This window comes from Anser cygnoides, chromosome 1, assembly GCF_040182565.1.
Source record: "Anser cygnoides isolate HZ-2024a breed goose chromosome 1, Taihu_goose_T2T_genome, whole genome shotgun sequence".
NCBI lineage: Eukaryota > Metazoa > Chordata > Aves > Anseriformes > Anatidae > Anser > Anser cygnoides.
The window spans coordinates 92480471-92500266 of NC_089873.1; the positions used below are offsets into that span (position 1 = coordinate 92480471).

At 41.6% G+C, this 19796-nt stretch overlaps 1 protein-coding gene across 12 annotated transcripts in view; it reads right to left on the minus strand.

Annotated features, from left to right (window-relative positions):
* Nucleotides 1-19796, minus strand: part of BBX (BBX high mobility group box domain containing) — a 138077-nt gene that overhangs the window by 82550 nt on the left and 35731 nt on the right. The gene's annotated exons all lie outside the window — the stretch shown is intronic.

Sequence of the window (19796 nt, forward strand, 5' to 3'; positions counted from 1 at the left end):
TAGGACAGGTTGTTACTATTTGTTCTACACTAGATGAAGAGGAGGGGAGATAAACCCATTATCTTTGCAGTGTTGAGTTTCAAAGAAACTCCTCTTTTTTCTTCATAGCTTTCCATGTAGGGAGAACAGGATGAGCAATGAAAGGGCTGATTCAATAATAATAAATCTGATAACAATGACCATAATCAAAAGGGAAAACACACTCTTTATAGGTTAATTGAGATTATACCCCAAAATAAATGAGTCATGCAACAAAATTTCCAATAAAGACGAAGCTTGGTATAAGGCACATTCCCAACATTATCTATAGGAGCAGATGTCATTTCCACACGAATGCCTATATAGCTTGCACAAGTTTCCATGCATGGCTGTGAAAGGATGGCTGACAATAGTGGTATCTGTGTGCTCCTGGGCTTTCAGACCACTCTGAACTAACAGGACCAACCTCTTTGCCTTCCCAGTCTTTCCTAATCCAGCATATGGAAGCTGCTCCCAGAGACAAAGGACTGTTTGGCAGAAGAAAGAGGTGTTTGGCAGTGCACGTGTTTGCCCATAAACGGGGCACAGCAGAACCACATAACCACTGTATGCACTGCTATTGCTATGCAGCCACCTCTGGGACACAACAGCAACAGCTGCCAGCTACCCACGTGGGAACACATTAACCACGGACCAAGTCCCTGCACAGCAGCGATGACAGTACTGAGACCCTGGAGAGAGATGTCTGCACGGGAACCAAACCACCACCCGCTGGGGGAAAAGAGCACGGCGATGCTGCAGGAAGCCTTGACAGCCACCATCCAGCCTCAGGGGTGCCAACCAACCCTTGCAGCAGCAGCTCCCAGCTTTCCACTGATCTGGGAGACCCCTGTGAAGGATGTAGGAGACCGGGACACATTTAGGCATGCAAAACGGATTAGAGAATTTTATTTCCTTGCAAGTACCAGAAGAGGGTGCAGGGCTCGTATTGAAATTCTTCTTGCTGCCTGCAACTGTTCTCATTACTGCCGTTTAGGAATCTTTGTCAGCAGTTTCCTTCCCGGAGCCACTGGCTATAGAAGGCAAACATAAGCAGACTCACACCAGCTTCCAGTGAATGTCCCCCAGGTCCTCTGCTGGGTAAGGGCCATTACCGGTAACTTTACACATCAGACCTGAAGGTGTCAGTCTAATTCCGACACATCTAACCTTCATTTTACTATCCTACTCTTCAGTCTAAAACATCTCTATCATCTTGGTACTGTATGCAGTACCTTATAGGTGTTTTCTATCCTAAGATAGAAATCTATTTGTAAGACACAATGTCTTACAATTTGGTAAAAAGCTTCTAGGAGTTATAAACAAGTAACTGTGGCAAGCAGAATCAGGCAAATTTTAATTCTGTTTAGCTACTTCTCTTATTCTCCGAGAGTTTCCCAAAAAGCATTCATCACAAACAGCAGATCAGGACTGTAGTATGTAGTCTAACACACTGAGCACTGAAAAAAACTTTACCTAGAGCCTGAAATGTTTGGTGCAAATGAAGACTCATTATTTGATAACACCAGAATACCTGAGTATAATGACATTGCTTGCTTCCCTGGGCACAATTTCTTACGAGTGCATTAAATGGGTGAGTAAAGAAATTGTTCTTGTATTTTCAGCCACAACCCACCCAGGTTTCATCATTCCTTAGGAACATTCTGGAAAACCAGAAAAAGAAACTGAGTTAAAACATTAAAACAAAGAGGTCTACCCAAAGAACAGAGGGAGGGAGAAAAGGAAGGGGAGAGGGGAGCAGGTAGATGTGGACACAAAGAGATCCAGAAAAGATGAGTTGAAATACAAGGAGCATCCATTAGTCTTAACAAAGGTATCTTTGCAATAGGTCTCGCGAGGGACAACCTCTTCAGCAAACACATTCTGAAAGGTGCCACAGCTCTTATCAGCCAAGCACAAAGCAGCAGTCTAAAGGCGTATTTGCACCTTCAAATATCGTAATTTTGATCTGTCTATGTTGTACCTGCTCTGCTGTTTCAGACAATTGGTGGTAGCATGCTTAGGAATGGGAGGAGGTGGGAAAATATCTTCCATTTGAGTATATTCTTTTTAGTTGTTACCTATCTCATATTTTAGGCCTTACATTATGAACAAGCCACACGAATTCAGCACCCATTCGTCCAAGCTGCAGGAATCATTCAACAAAGAAACAAAGGCAGAAAACAGAGGTCATTGAATGAGTTCTTTATAATAGAAGGAAGAAGTCCTGCTGCGTTGCAATCTTATGTGTGAACAACACACGTCCTTCGCTTTGGCTCTCTTGAACATTGCAACTCACTAGGTCTTTGCCAAACCAAGAAGTATGTTTGTGCATAACTGAGGTCACCGCTTTTGTTTCAGGGGGATGTTTACCACTCTTAGCAATAGAGCATCTGAAAATGAAAAGGCACAATAAACAGTGTGCTCAGGGGAAAAAAAAGATGAGGAAAGGTCCTTTCGTTGTTGTTGCTCTAATCTATAAAATGCTTGATGTTGGACTACACTGATAAGGAGGCAAGTAGAAGGTACAATTTTACAGAGAGAATGTCATGGGACCAGAGGAGGTCCTGGGTAAATGTGACCAAGTCAACAAATTTGATGATGCCAAATCAATCATTATGAATTCTTTAGTTTGGTGCCTAATTCTGAAGCCTTGGGGACTTGCAAGCTTTTAAAAAATAAAAAATTGGTGTTTTACTTAAGTCAGGAATTCTAAAGTCAGGAATTTAAATGAACATAATTTGAGAACTGAACCTTTAAAAGAGTCTTTAGATACCATGAAACCCATGAAAGAAGGAGGTGTTAATAGCAACATCTCAAAAAAATTTTTTTTTTTACACATTCTTGTTTATGGAAAGGAATTTTATCACAAATTGCTGGTAACTCCTCCCCACTAGCATTCTTATGCCAGGTATCAGCACGCTTAATGTCTCCATCATCTAATCACACTGCTGCTTTTCTAACACTGTTGCAACATGACCCTTTTACTACAAAACAGGCACATCCCAGATGTTCTCCTGCCATTTTTAAAATCTCAGATAACAAGCCATAAATCAGAGTTATGTTTATTATCCACAAGACAGCACTGAGCAAATCAATTCCATTACTGTATTTTATTAACATACCTGCTAGCAGGGGAATAAAAAAGGGAAAGCATAGCTAAGACAAGTAAGTGGGCATGAAATTCTAGGACTGGGAGAGACTGGTAGAGCTGCTCTTTATTAACTTCAATGTCACTTGAAAAAATAATAATGGTGTTAATTATTTTCAAGATGTTTCTTTATGTTGTACCTTAAGAAGCCAAAGTTTGGCTTTTTTCTCTGCTGGTGCATGCCTTCTGTTATACCACTGCAAAATGCTTCTCACTTGCATGGCGGATCTGCACTCAAACTTCACACTTGGAAAAGAATTACAAATATGCAATGCAATAATGGTGATCTTGGACCTCAATGTCAGGCAACTGATTTAACAGTATTATTTTGTTAGTTCACTGAAAGGAAAATTTAGTATACACAGTCACGTGTGAGCACAGAACATACGCATATACACAGTTTCTATGAGGCAGAGTAAGTACAAAAGGGAATGAAGCTCGCCCACCATTCCTATCAATGTTGTTTCAAATAAAATCACTCAGCAAGTTTCAGAACACCAAAGCAATTTAGAACACACAGCAACAATGAAATCCTTAATGAAACATCTTTAGCTAAAGTGAAAACAGTTATTTTCTATTTGTTTTATTACAAAATGTGCATCCAAATGTTTATTTTCATTGGGTATCTATTTCTACATCTTTACATCTAATTATTTCTGTTTACAGTTATTAATTTATTCACAAAAGTACAAGTGTGCCCTCTAGTGCCTAAAATACGCAAATTGAGTAATATTAAAGCACTATTTTTCTTTTCCTTTGAGTGTTAAAAGATTTGAATCTGGATGTTTCCTGAGTCTAGGATAAGGCGGGACAGACAAAAACGCATGCAGGAAGGTTTTATTTGCATCATATTGAGAAACTGACCAGGGGAGTCCAAAACATTTGTTCTCACCTGATTAGACCAGTCTGCCTTGGTTGTCTTGGGCACCACGAAAGCCCAATGGTTTGTTACAGCAAGGCAACGAAGAAAAAACCTGAAGAAGGTCCACTGACTGCTGAATGAAGACGTGCATTACTATAAGTAACACACAGTCTCCAAGTGAGGTAAAAATAAAGCAACGCAGGTGGGATTTGTTCTTTATGAGCTGAATGGAAACATGTAAATTCAAACACCAAGAAAAGAAGATCAGAGGAACTGTGTTTTCAAAGGGACAATGTTTGATTTCAAGTTGAATCAAGAGGGGAAAAGGAAATCATCTCTTCACCGATTAGAACTATGCATTGCAGAAGCAAGCATTTGTCATCTCTGTATTACAGGTTAAGAACAAGAACATGAAAGCGCTACTGGATGCATCCTTTCTTTGGGTATCCAGCAAGAGATTACTGAAGACATCTCCTGAGCCCTGATCCTCTTGAAGACCCTCGCTCTGCGACGGAGGACACTTGGAAGGCTGCAGAGTTGCCCCAAGAATGAAATCAGGAACATCCTTACCCATGTTGTCAGATCAGACTGCTTTGTAGCTAGCTCTGTGGCATTTGTGGAGGCAGTCTCTCATACTTCCAAATCATATTCTCTGATCAATTCAGGTACACAGGTACAGAAAGCTAGATGGCATGATTACCCCTTCAGCATGTTGCAAGCTCTTGAGATCTGGTGGCTTCTGCTTTCCTTCCGTAAGTAACTCGAATGTATGGGAGCTGAAATCCACAGAATTGAAAAAACATCCTTCTTAAACTTCATTAAAGAGGAAGACGTCAATAATCGACCATTCTTCTTGGATGTCCGTTTGTTTGGGTTTTGTTTTTAAATGGTTGGGATTGGTCCTGTGCTCTAACAAGAATGTTCAGCTGCCCACTCCAGCACTATGACATTCAGAGCGTAGGATGAAGCCGTAATAGCACTTACAAGCCACGTTCTTTATTGCATCCTGAGCCATTTGTAATAAAATTACCAAGGCAGCTGGAAGTGCCCTCCTCATCTGCTAGGGAGGAGGAGGGTGGACCAGCGAGCACCAGAGCACGACACAGAAGCTCTTGGACTCCTGCTTAGAAAAGTCCTGGGCACGAAGCAAGCTTCCTGGCCTGAGTCTGATGGACACGTGAAGATATTTAGAGAACAACACTAGCAAGGGCACAGATTTCACTTTTATAACTTCGGCACCAAGATGGGAAATTTTCAGGCCTCCTATTTAGTATTCATTGTTTAAATATGTATATAAACTTATTTATTATATGTTATTTATATTACACACACACACACACACACACAAATAACCTGAAAAAAAAAGAGACTGCAAAAGAAGGAAATTTAGCAGTGCAACAAATTTAGCAGTAAGCTTACCTTGTACTCTACAAAATGTCTTTTTTTTTTTTTTGGTAAGTTGTCCAGTCCTCCTCCATGCAACAGCAACCTACATGTTATAAAAAAATCAATACACTGATGTCTCATTAATTCTGCCAACAGCAGTGAGCAGGGACATTTCACCTCCAGCACAGACACACGCTCACATCCCCTTATTATTCTGAACAATACCCATTTCAAAATCTCATCTGGATTTCTTTAACTGCATACATTTGCGCTGGGTTGTCCCAAATTAAAACTTTGCGCTGCCAAACTGCTCTTCACTGTACAAAATGGAGGAGGTAGGAATGCATGAAATTGCACTAGGAGTAAATACTCTTTCCCTAGATAGGCAGTCGTGAAAGTGGCGATGGAAAACTGGCATTTTCTGACTCAGCAGACAAAGGGAGCGCTGACGGGGAGAGCTTTATTAGTTCTGAGCCCTATTACCACAGCAGAGGCGAGCTGACAGAAGTACAAGCGGACAAACAGACGGTAGCCCCGGCTCTGCGTCACCAAACCTACCGGCCAGGTTTTGTCTGCAAGACCAGTTTCCGTGCATGTGACCCATCTCCCTGTCCCCCACCCGCAACATCAGAGGCTGGCAGAGGCAGAATCAGGCCCGAGCCTCACTTTTATCGAGCACAGTAAAGCCCCAAGAAGAACCCAATTAACTTCGACGTCCCAAGCTGAGTTTACCAGGACAAACAAAGAAAATTCCTATCATTCCTTGAGCTTTTGCACTCAGCCTATTCATCACAGAGACCCTACAGCTAACCTACAGCCCCAAAAGTCTCTTTAAGATGATAAAGCCAAATTCGACTCAATTCCTTAGCTGCCTGTTTCGCCTCTTCCTGGCTTTCTTCCCAAGCCAGAGACCCTCAAGACAAGTTTCTGGTTTTGCAGAGACGCTTTGCTAGAACGAGCAGACTGACAGGTGTGCAGAGCTGCTGCAGAAATCCTACGTCCGGAATAATTACCAGGCCATTTAATAAGGCAAAATAACCGCAACACTAGATGACTAGTGTTTGGGAGGACAATTTATCTTTAGAGGCTCATTTGTGCTGTGTTCAACTCACCACGATCCTTATCCCTATTCAGTTCTCTTTTAACGCCTAAAATAAATTGGAAAAGCGTGAATATGCGCTCACGACAGAAAGAAAATTAATGATAAAAATCTTCTCCATTGTTTTGTTCTGAAGTCACTTGACAGACTTTAGTATTAAAAAATTAGAACTCTTTTTACAAGAGACTGAAGATCAGTACAGTGAACAAAAAAAGAGCATTATCTCTTCTTTGTCCTACAAAACACCACTAAATACTGAGTGGTGATGCATGAGGAAAACAGGAAGTACCAAAAAATTAGTAAAATTCCCCTCATTCAACAAAATCTTGAAGAAAAAAAAATAGCGCAGCAAAATACTCCTTGGTACTGAAATACCTCTCCTATATTGAAGCTATCCGTTTCAAAAATCAGCTAGAGTGGCTGCTTCTAATTTTACTCCTTGTGATCAAGCAAATTATAAAAGACAGTCTGAATAATGGGCCCAAAGAGTAAATACATATACATACACCTGCATTATGAAATTAGTTGCCCTGACATGCTGTTCCAGCATCAGTCAGCCTTCTAGCCTCTTATTTTCTATTTCTATTTGTATAAAAATAAATACCTTAGAAACTTTGCCCTTACAGTTACCTTCCAGTTTTATTGGATAGCCTTCTTACAGCAGCCATTAAGTGGGGGAAAAAAAACAAAAATCCTGAAAAACTTCAGTGCTAGGCAATCTGCTAATCTGGAAAAGCACAGAAACAAGAGACAGAAATTGCAGGAATAATATTCTTCCAAGTTAGTTTGGACAAGACTTATTTTTCTCGAGTCGTACATTTACCCACGTTGTTGTCTATATTTAAAAGGCAGTGTGCATACCCTACATCAGGCTCTCTTTTAAAATCAGTAGCTATACACATCAAGAGCAGCAGGATAAATCCACCTACAGAAAAGCTACAACCAAGGTAAATGGCAGGAAGAGAAAATGATCCTTTTCCAAACATATTCCAGAATATCAACTCTGACAAAGCCAATGGTCTCTACTAAAGAATACCACCTGAATTCACTTCTGGTCCAAACTAATTTCAACAAAAGTAGGGAACCTCACAGGAAGACTGCCTTCTTTGCAACCTCCCCCATTCCCCCATGTCAGATTTAGTCTCAAAATGGGAGGCAGTGCCTTTTAATTAAAGAAATAAAGATATTCCAAGTATGACGACAAGTCCACAAAGGTATATTTTAAAAGACAACATTTTTATAACAAAGTAGTTTTTTTCCCTCCAAGTTTACAAAAATCCTACTTGTTCTTCCTTTTCCATCTCAACAATACAGACTTGAAACCACATCATGGTGCCAAGTTTTACACAAAGATTACATGAACTTGCTATAAATTTACTTATATGCTACACTCCGTGTTCTCCGATAATTTTCATCCAATTGCACCTTCAGTGACATTTTCAACCCCCTTCTTCCTCTTCAAGTCAATTGAAACTACGTAGAAGAGGTAACTACAGCTCAATTTTCCAGGCAGCCTCCACATAAATATGGGTACAACAAAAAGCAGGTGTGCTGGGACTGGAGCGTCATCTCACTGTGGATAAAGAGAAACTTCGCTTGCAGGAAGCCAGGTACTTAGGGTCTTACGGATTTCCTGAAAGAATTTCTACTTGTATCCATGAAAATGGATCTTTCTGGGTGATGGTCAGTGGCGGTGCCCATCCCTTTGTGGAACAATCTGTACGGAGAAAAATTCTTCAAGATGGTTTACACTTTCAATAGGTACCACTCGACAGTATTCCTCAAATTCTGGATTGTAATTAAGAAGTTTGTTAAGTTTAGTGCTGCTGGTCATAATTGTCTTTTCCTGGAAAAATCAGGAGGCCATGTAAGATTGGACACAGCACTGGGGGTACTGAGAGATGTTGTCTGTTCTAGTATCTAGCTGCCATCCCTGAACCTCCACCCCATTCCAGCTTTTTGGAAAACAAGGGTAACTAAACCACTGATATTCTTTCTGAAAAGTCCCAGTAATGCAGCAATAATGAGCATTAGGTGTCAGCTAGGGATTGTTATTCTCCACTGCCAAATCATATTTTTTGTGTATTGTACAAGAGAAAGTGGCTTTAAATCCACTGCAAGAGTGGCCTTTTATGATGTAATTAAATTAAGTAAAAGGATTAGTTGTCCAAAATTAGTTCCACCACAACAGTCAATTACAAATCACTTGGAAAACAACTCAAACTTGCAAAGGATGATTTTTTTTTTTCTTAAGAAATGATGATGTCTTGGATTCTTAATTGCTTTGTGCATTCAGAGATGTAAGTATTTCTGTGATTGCAGAAATACATAAAACATCTATACGAGTACTTCTTCCCCTCCTCATAAAAGGCATTTTTACAGACACCAGAGCTGTTCCTTAAACAACACTATCAACCAAATAAAAGGCTGACAGAGAATTGAAGCAACCTGAGTGGGCTCGAGACAACGTTATCCTCCATGCATAGCAGACACAGACCAGCTCAGCCCCTACCACCCATCAGTTCTGCACCTCTTCCTTAACACGTCTTCCATCACCGCGAGCATCCCCAGTGTATTAAAGAAAGCTACCCAGGGTAATCATGAATGCCTTGGGAGACTGATGCAGTGTCATGACAACGCAAAGTAATTATGCCTTTTTAATAAACATCAGAAGTGCTACTTTTTTAAACCCTATGAAGCAGTACTTTTATCCCAATGTTGCCTGTTCAGTAAAGATTTCAATACGCTGGCACAGAGTTAAGCTACTCAGGATGGGGTTCTGTTGCCTAAGCCAGGCCTCCAGTGCTATGAGAAGCGATGGAGACCCCCCCCAGGGACTGGCAGATGTGCCAGCAGGCCCCAGAAGACACCCACCCTTCTGGAGCAGTAGCTGGAGGCCAGGCAGCCCATCTGGATGGCCAATCCATAGGGTGGAGTAAATTTTCCTGCCCCCAGGCTTTGCAGTGGTGTTTTTATACCCACCTCCCAGTTCTGCAGTCACCAACTCATGAGCATTTGCATTTGGGCTTCCTTTCAAGCACACAAGTAGTCCCTGAGGTCAACATAAGGGAGGTTTGGTGGAAGAGTTATGCCTAAACGTAAAAATCCTCCAGATCAAGATTTAAGAGCCGTGGCCTTTGAGCCCTCACTCATCACAGCTCTCCTGTTGACCTTGTGAAACACTGGTGAGATCAGCTACATGCAGAAGTGCTAGCAGTCACAGGAGCTGAAATTTGTTTGCAGCATGTGACTTTCAGCCAAAGGTACAAACCCATAATTATTACAATATAAAGGATAAAGACCATGGGATGAAGAACAGATTCATTTATAGTCTTGAAAAAATATCCGGAAAGACAGCTTTATGTTCTGCCACTGCCTCCTATTTGAAGGCAGAAAGGCAGGAAAATCTGCAATAAAAACTCTTGATTTCACAGAGGCTACCCCAGAAGAGGAGAGTCATAGGGGAGCACAGTGCGCTCGATATTTTTGCATCTTGGTGCATAGCCAAGACATACACAGAAGCCAAAATAGAGCATGCTAGGGACGAGCTCCTGAACAGCTCCAAACTGCACCACCAGGGACTACCTCCGCTCTACACTGCGCTCCTGGGCCAAGCAGAGGCGATAATTTATTGTACAGCTGGAGGGATTGTTACACCTTGAAGAGCTGATCGATTAGTTTTTCTTTAGAGGTAGGCACATGAAACTTTCACTAAAGCAGATGGACCTGCATGCTTATGCCAGGCTTTGCCATGAGGGTTATTTGGTGATTTTATACCGAAGAACTGCATTTCTGTCCTACAAAGATGCAGTAGTATCCAAATCCTTTTCCCAACAGCCCTTTATAAAGTTACCGTGTGTTCTGAGGACATCACATGTCAATGCACTTGTATCACCTCATAATTAGCTGTAATTACTATATGATGGTTTCCAGACTTAAGCACAGTTAACCATTAACCTGTGTTTGCAGACTGTATTTGCTGAACAGCATGCCGTGTTCCTTCATTCCCCAAAGCTATGTCATCGTTCAGTGACAGACCTTATCAGAGTGGCCAACTAAAACAGTTTTTGTGGGGATGAGGGGAAAAGGCCACAGATATCTAGTTATTACTTATATGTATTTTTAAATGTATTAATCAAACATGACAGTTTTCTCTAAAAGCTTGTCAAGAAACAAAACAAATGAACATGGGTACTGCTAGCTTTCATGCTTTCTGAATGAAACATTCAAATATCCAATTCCATTCTTTGTGCATATAGAAGGCTAAGAAAAAGGGGAATCAAAACAACTCAAACTCCCAGTTAAGATTTCCTTACTGTGCCTAATCTGTATATGTACACATCTGTAAGGGGGGAATAAAAGATGTACTTTGAGTCTCCACCATAGCATAACTGTAATTTAGTTGTTCCTTCCATAACAATGAATATATTGTTAACTCTTCCATCGGCAGGTTTGTAAAGCATTTGGAGTAAGATTCAGCTGTTGTGAAAAAATACAATATAAAGAATACTGTACTCAGTATCTATTAACCATTCTAGCAATAAAGATAATCAACAGAATGCCAAGGATGACAGAAGTTTTGTACACAGAAGAATGTTATGCTTCTTGAACCCTTTTTTTTTTTAAAGGAATAATACTTTTTGTTTGTGCAATCACATCTGTGGGACTTGCCCTGCATTACGCTAGAAATTGAAGTGTTACAGATCTCTGCCAACTTTAAGGAAAGTGCTTGATACACAATATACCATGAGATAAACTGAAATAATCTGTCAATCACTCACGTAATGGCCATTACATTCAGAGAAGCATCAAGTACTGTATTTGTATCAAGTACTGTATTTGAAGATTGCTTTGCTGCTCCTTTTCATTTGCTGGGGAAAAAACAAGAAGGATTTAGAAATTCAAGGCACTTGTCACCCGCCTGCCATCAGTATTCCACTTCAACACAGGACCTGTGGCAGCCTACCTCAGGCTGCAAGAGCCCTGCTGCAAACTGTTCACCTCTCTGGAAACTAAACCTATGACTTTAAACCTATGACTTCCAGCTGCTGCCACAGCAACTGAGCCTGAGAAAGACCGCTGGCTGCCAGCTTGGCCAGCGTGAGGAGTTCCTCTGAGGTCTCCAGCGCTACCTTCTGCTGAAGTCCCAGCTGGGGAACCAAGCTTTGTCAGAGACAGACTCATCCTCCTCTCACTGCTCATGCAAGCAGCGAATGCGTCATCTTGTCCAGCAAGCTGCGCTGGCACGACACACGAAACAGATTGTTCGGTGGTACGTTACCTGGAAATGCTACGTTGGGGTGGAGCCAGACTGAGATTATGAATGACTTCAAGGGATTTGTCAATAAAACCATGAAATTAGCTCCGCTACCATGCTAAAATGAGGTATTATTAGTGCTAACAGCAGCTATATAAATATTCCAGCGCTTTTCTAGCAGGTTTCCTGTTCTGAAGGCCAGGAAGTGTACGGAAAACGGAAGGAGTTTGGTCACCCTGGTTGGGAGGACTTCTGATGCAGCCTCGGGTGGTCTAGGCAGTAGCTACACAATGTACTGGAACAGGCTTTCACGCCAAATCCAATCCTCAGCAGTACAAAAAGCATTCATCCTAAAGCAGCTTTGGGAAGATGAGGAAATCTAATCCTAGAGGGAACCCCCATGCCCATGTACAATAGAAATCCCACCCACACCAAAACAATTTTCTGGATGAACATCAAAGAGCATACACACTTCAGGTCGAATGCTAAAATTACTCGACTCAGACCTGTGTCAATATTGGCACTGGGAAATGAAACCAGGCTTCCAAAACTGATGCTAGGAAAGACTCCACTTGTCAAAAACTTCATGAAAGCACTTATGTAACGTTACTTGCACATTGCTGATGGTGGTATAGGTACAGACCTTTATAAGATAGTTATGACATGAAAATATTCCATTTTTTTTGCAGGACTAATTAAAAGTTTTAAGAGCTTTTCTTTCAAGATACCCTCAGTTGACAGTTATCTCCTCCAACACATAAGTGTAAGAGGCAAACTTCTACCAGGACATTTGCAAAAAACATCTCCAACTGGATTTCAAGTCTACAATCAAATCTTACTTCATAATGTTCATATTTGAGGGGAAACTATTGCAAGTGCGTAGGAAACATGACATTTTACTTCCTAATCCTAAATCCAGTAACTCATGTAAGTAAAACTACTATACAACAGCATCTTAAAGTTCTCCCCCTCATTCAAAATGAGGAGTTTTGCAGACTTGAGAGGAGGTTATTTCCCTTGGTTTTGTTCCTAATAAACAATGCAGTTGTCATTATCTGTCTCAGCTCGGTCACTCGGCGCTTGCTGCCCGGGGGCCTTGCATAAGGAGACTGCACGTCACTTTACTTCCAGTACCCGCTTACGAAGTACAACAACTGAACACAGTGAAGATTTACCATAGGCAGGGTTTAACCGAAGAAATACCCGAATTTCTTGCTGTTCCATCACCACGTACTGGTGGATGACGAGGAAGGAGGAGAGGCAAGCACAGGGCGCCCCGCCAGCTGAAGGCCTGCAGGGGGGAGGCAGCCCCTGCCCCAGCCCTGTCCCTGGGCCGTCACCGCCGCAGACTGGCTCAGCTCTGCCGCTGGGCAGAGGACGCCCAACACGAAATGCATCGCCGGCACTCCTGCTGCCCGGCTCGTTCCTGAAGTGCCAGATGCCCTGGCAGCCGATAACCTGTGCACATCCCAGCACGTCATTCGGGGCCGAGGGGAATTAGAAGAGGGATCTGGCAGAGGCCAGGGGAGATACGAATGGCACACGTGTACACGCATGAATGCCTCTCCCCTCACATAGCTCTAAATAAAATTAAGCCGCTCATGTCATTTCCACTGCCAGATTAGCTCAAGCATGTTAAATTCCCAATTCATCTCATTCACCTCACTTTCATCCATACTACATGCTGCCTTCTATTCATGTCCACAACGATCACTGACAGCAGCAGAAAAAGTAGCGTAAATCCAGCAACAAAACACTCAGGAGTGAGAAGTTAATGGGAACTACAGAACTACCTTTTTTCCCTCTTTTTTTCTTTCTTTTTAAATTTTACTAGTATGATATTAACACGCTACAGCATAATTACTTAACCATTTTATTTCTTTTGCTGCACGTAAGAGATTAAAGCACTGAATTCACCCAAACCAAGTCAGCTTAGTTAAGCAGGTGAAGGAACGGTTGGTTTGGTGGTCAGCTTCTTCCCTAGCCAGGAACCAGAACCCTTCCCCCTGACCTTTCAATTAAGCCAAACAAGGAATCTCCTTAGAACTACGGCTTTTAAGTAAAATGGACAAAAATAAGGAAATCTCAAAGCAAATCAAACAGATCATTCAGTGTAACAAATAAAACAGTAGAGCAACAGCAAAAAGGATGGTAGGGATATAAGCAAACGCCAAAAACTCGTTTCCTTATTCCAATATTTCTCTTCAGTTTTAATTACAAATCTTTCACTCAGTTTTCAATTATGGGTCATGCAGTTTCCCTTTAGACAAGTATGAAATTGTTATAGCACGATAGCAAGGCTTTTAAATGTACAGATCCCAAAGTACGGGGTCTTGGGACAGAAAACAAGGCAGGCAGGAAGGGAAGGATGTCTACGTCTATATGCCTATGTATGCATACTTTGAGAGTAAGAAGTAGAGGGGATGTTTGCCTGTATATAAAGAAGTACATGTATGCATGTAGGACATGTACATACCTAGAAAGTAACTGAAAATGCCATATAACTGCTGCTTTCACACCGCGTCATTGTGACACATCCAAAGAATAACCCCCCATCCCAAAACCAGCAGACAAACATAACCCTTGACATAACCGTATTGGTTTGTGCAAAGAAAAATCTATTCCTGGTTTGCAAAAACTCAATTTAATCCAGCATTGCATTTTTGGAAGCTAATTCAGGAGGTGTTTGGGGCTTATTAGCAGGTCGTAAGTATCTAAGAGAAGAAAGGGAAGACTTTTGCTGAAGAAAATTTCTGAACATGGTAGAAGTGAAAGGGTTGCTACTCCTGGCCCTTTCTAGAGGGTAACTAAGCTAATTACACATTAAGAATGTATAAAACCAGGACAATCCTTACAACAAACACTAAAGCTCTCACACATTATGACTTTAAAGAACAATATAAAGTCTTCACAGATCAAGAGATAAGTCAGTTTTATCTCTACAGGATTCTTGGCTGGAAAGAAATATGGAAGACATGAAAAATAACCAGTTGTACACAATGTATTTTATCCTGCACATACTTTGCAGCATGAACTGGCGGTATTTAATGGCAACTAATAATTCGTTATTACACCTCAGAAACAAAAGTGGATATTGGAGAAACACATGGAACAAGAGCAATATTACTTCATCATCTAATTATCTTGATAAAGTGACTATACGCTTCATAGAGACATCAGCAAAACATGTTTATGGAACTGAAGAATCCCTCAGGCTGTCTCTAGATGACAGGAAGATTATTCAATCCTGGACACTGTAGGGTGTGTGGACCTTCTGAGTATGCAGAGAAATCTGAACGGAGTTTGTGGAAACTGCCTGGGCCTAAATTTCAATATAGTTTGTTTCATGGTGTTTGTTTTCTTCCCTCTCAAGTCTAGCTAGTTTCATTCATCCATTTGGAAGGTGCAAGGAAGGGGCAAAGATGGTTATGCAGTGCCGTTGCTGTTTTAGACTTTTTTTTTTCTTCAAAGCTTGCAAAATAAAGAGTTGTAATAGGCACAGCTTGACTTAGAATCAGATATCAATTGCAGTCTAGTTAAGAAATTATATACCTTGTAACATTAGCTTCTTCATGTTTTCCTTGTCTTAAGAAACCTACCCTGACCTCAGCAAGGTCTGGAACTTTGTTTTCCAAATCCTGTCAAAGTACCTAACAACAAACCCCACAAATTAGTGCATTTTAGAGGTAACCACTTCAACTCAAACTTACAAAAAAAAAAACCACAACAACAACAACATAACATGTTAATGCTTCCTTCAGTTGAGAGATGCATAATCCCTTTATTTTGGTGCCTCTCATTCAGCCTAGACCCAGCAGAGCCCCCTCCTCAGAGCCCCAGCTCTCCAGCTCCGCAGCATTTTGCAGCTCACCTACCAGCGGGCCGAAGGAGTCATCTAGTGGCCATGAGGACTTCCTGCAGCCTCCCCAGCCTCGCCACTCGGGATCGGGGCGCACAACGTTTCTGAACCCTGAAAACCAGCGCAGCACTGGCTGCAGTCCTCTGGTGGGGCTGCATCTGGAGGTCCGGTGGTTCAGCAGCCATGCGTTCCCAGCAGCCATTTTCACGACGTGCTGTGCTCATGCTCCCTATTGTGCTTTAACCATCAATTACCCCACTTTTGACCAACGTCAAGGCCAGATTTAGGTTCTCTGTTTCATGAACACACTTGGGAGCCGATGCGGCTGCATTGCTTCTAACTAGTATGTAGCCTGTTGTCCTTCTCTGAGCAAGTAAGTGGTGGAAAGCAAAGGCATTTTCGAAATAATGTAGCTACACATGCTAAGCATCAATTTACTTAGCGGTCTTTACCACTGATTAACGAGCAAAACAGCAGAGCAAGCTAACTCACCTTCCCCAGCTCTGATCCCTGCTCTACCACAAATCCATTGCACTGGTTTGGACGAAGCACTTAAGTGTTTAAGCAAGGCTTCTCATCACGGAAGAGCTATCTGCAAATAACATGCAACGCTGAGAAAGAACCGCGACACATGAAACAAGTATTTGGTGCACAATTTTAAATAGCACTTGGATAAACAGTATAAATATGTACACAAATCTTATTGTTAAACTCCATAAAAACTTGTAATGCTTTATAAATTCTCTATTCAACAGCTCCAGAAATATTTAGGGTAGTGTAATTTCTCTAGAAAACTTTCAATATTCATCCCTAAAATGGTGATCATAACCACATTAGAAATGAAAAAGTGAAAAGATCAGCACATCCATCCTGGTTTTTCAGATAAATATTTTAGTTTGAAACAAACCAGGATTCCAACCAATTTTGGTTACTCCGTATTTATCTTTGTCACCCGTCCTGTGACAGAATCGCAGGCACTTGATCAAAGTGCAAGCTCGTCTGAAATTTCTCCTTGTTTCTGGAAGTCACTTTGCAGCAAAATTAATGCCATGCTCTGGAAGAAAGTGTTGCTGCTCTTCTTTCAGAGAGAGTAGAGGAAGACTGAAGTTTGCTATTTCCATCTTTTCAATTTAAATTCTTGCACCCTTGCTCAGAGATGAACCCAACGCAGTGAACATCATGCACTGAATACCCTCCACACCATTTTCTAACACACACCTGACTCATGCATTTGCTGTCCTACAGCTTACTCTCTGCAGCCACAGCCCCACCCCGGGAATCAGGAAATAGGGCTTCTTCGGGCCTCTCCTGGACAAGCCAAAGGGCTCCCTGAAGTTCATGCTCAACCTCCCTGTGACTCACAGCCTCATTCACCTCAGTCCAAAAGGTGTCACCCAGCTTTTTCCATCAACCATATACATCCCTTGGGTAGTTCAAGTGAAAAGCGCTGTGAAAAGCGCAAGTTACCTTTCCAGTATTGTAAAGGAGCTCTGACCTATTTCAAACTGCAGCTGATGGCAGAAAACTGCCGTGCACAACTATACCAACAGATGAATAACAAGAACAAGCCTTGCAAGCCTTATTGTCAAGAGTTGAAGAGAAGCTTCCTTCAAAACAAGCAGCAGCTATGTAATGTTTAAAGCCAGTGTATTTAGCTCAGCCTCTCTCTGATCTCTGCAGGTGACACTTCCATCTCGCTTGTTCATGGGTCTAGCAAATTCAGTGCTGGTCAGATCTGCTGTACGGAGGGGACCTGGAGGAGAAAGGCAGGATCTAACACACTTTTCTGTCTGTAAGGTGGGGATGCCTCGCCTTAGTAGGTCAGAAATCACCGTGAGCTGGTTCTTGGCACTCACTGCTCTGGGGATGAGTCACGGCAGCATCTGGACGTTAGAGGACAATTCTGCAACCTAGATCTACTATTCTACTTTTTAGACAGACATGATTTGTATTGTCAATAAAGATAACACTGTCATTCTGCAGTCTTAATTGGCCATCACCATACGAAGGATAAGGCTGCTCTTATCTGTAAGACTACTACACAAATTTAACCCATTCTATTTTTATTTCTTAACTTTGCTCACATACTTTACATGCAAGATCTCTTTTGCATGAGCAATGGATGAATGGGTTCACTGCTGGTATAAAACATGCCAAAAAATTTCACTGTAAGTCTACAAGTAGACCTATGATGCATAGCATCTTAGGCCAAATCACATTCCTGCCTCACAACATAGATTGAACTGTGCAAAGTGAGCAGCACCAGTCATTCAAGCCCACTTTGTCCTATTTTTAGAAAGAGATGCATATGCATTATTGTATGCGAATACACACACTTATACGTATACATGTGTTTGTATATATGCACATCCATCCACCTTTTTTTTTTTTTTTTGCAGGCACACGTTAAAATAAACAATTACAGAAAAGAAAATACCACACTGTAGGCTGGTTTGCAAAGTAGCCATGCAGAAGGAAAGTAACACTGGCAGACTGTAATAAAAAGACAAACCGCAGAAATAATGCCACAGCCACTCTTCAAGCACCTGCATACCTTTGTGCATGGAAATTAAAGTGTGAAGCTCTTTCTGGAGCTTCTACTACTTCTTCACGTGCTGACCAGTGAAAGCATGGCTGCATTTGGACAGCACTGCAAGTACCTCGGTTAGCAGACTTCCTTTTGATGAAAGGTTTGTTATATTGATCACTCCAAAAGACCACCAAGATCTGTCTTTCTTGAAGGTCCTCCCACAGACTACCTGGGAGCTTTGGTTAGCAGAGTAGCTGTCTCCCCTGTTCAGAGGTGTTTCACACAGGGAGCATATTATACTCATATATTCATCCAGAGACAATACAATGTTCCCAAATTATTTCCAGGTATGATTCAAGGAGGTTGACAACCTTAAAACAAACACATCATGGACCAAAGCCTAAGCATCTCAAGACAGGCCCTCATTATGTCTTAGCTACTCAGCAGCAGAAATCAGCTAAACAATATCAGTCAACAGATGTCCTTCTCTAAGGGCACTGCCCTGATATCATTCCTCAGCTTGCTGACCTCCAGGACAAGCTGAAATACCTCTCTCAGAACTGCTAGCCGCAAAGGATTTATCTGCTTTATATACATTTGTCAACCCATAGTGCAGGAAATTTAATCAGAAGCGACACAGCAAATTACTGATAATATTTAAAATATATTCACTTATTCTGAAAACTCAGCTGCAAAGCAGCTCTTCTCCTCTGCCTCACCAGCACTTTACCAATGTATTGATTCACATTCTTTGTCTCAGTAGGCATCTGCCAGACAGGAGATGTCCATACTTGCAGCAAACGTTTCCAGGTGGAGATTCAGAAATCACAAAGCTTAGGGGAAATTGTCAAACAGGCAAAAGGAGTGCTGGACATTCACTGAAAGCCCAGCATTTAATTCAGAAAGTCTCTACCAGTGTCTTACACACTTCAAATATACGATGGACAACGGAAGAGTGGGGAAGGCATCCGCTGTGTTGTAGAAACTTTGATTTATTTTTCAAATGGAGCCTGGCTACCTGGCTGCCTTCTTGCAACCTTAAAGGGGGAAGAAATAGCTTAAGCCTACTAACTCTGTATTGGCCTTGACAAAATAAGAACCTACTTTCTGAGCAAGTTCCACCACCACTGGAGGTGTTACTGGTGACTGCGATTTTTGTCAGTGCACATAGGCCCAGATGGAATCAGCTCACCTTTTTTACCTGAGCAACTGCCAGGCACCTACACAGCTGATTCCTATTGCGGGAGTTACTCCATGTACCAACGAGCAAGGAGCACCATCAGTTACACCAAGCAAGTCACTTAGCAGAGTGTGGAACACTTAGCTACATTACTATCACTTTAAGCTCTAAAAACATGCATTCTTGTAGCCAGCTGGGAACAGGAAAACTCAATTAAATTACATTCACTTCTCTTACAGACAGTTTCACTTTTGAATTGCTAGTCTGGGAAACAAATGTTTTGCTTGAACATCTGCATAAAGGCACCACTTCAATTTTATGGTATCAGGAGGTTAAAATATTTTCAAAAACATTTCACATTAGAATAACTACGTAACAGATGAAATGGGAGGGATCCATTTTGAGCATCTCTGTTCTGCAGTTGATCCTGCTCATCTTTAGTTCAAAATGCACA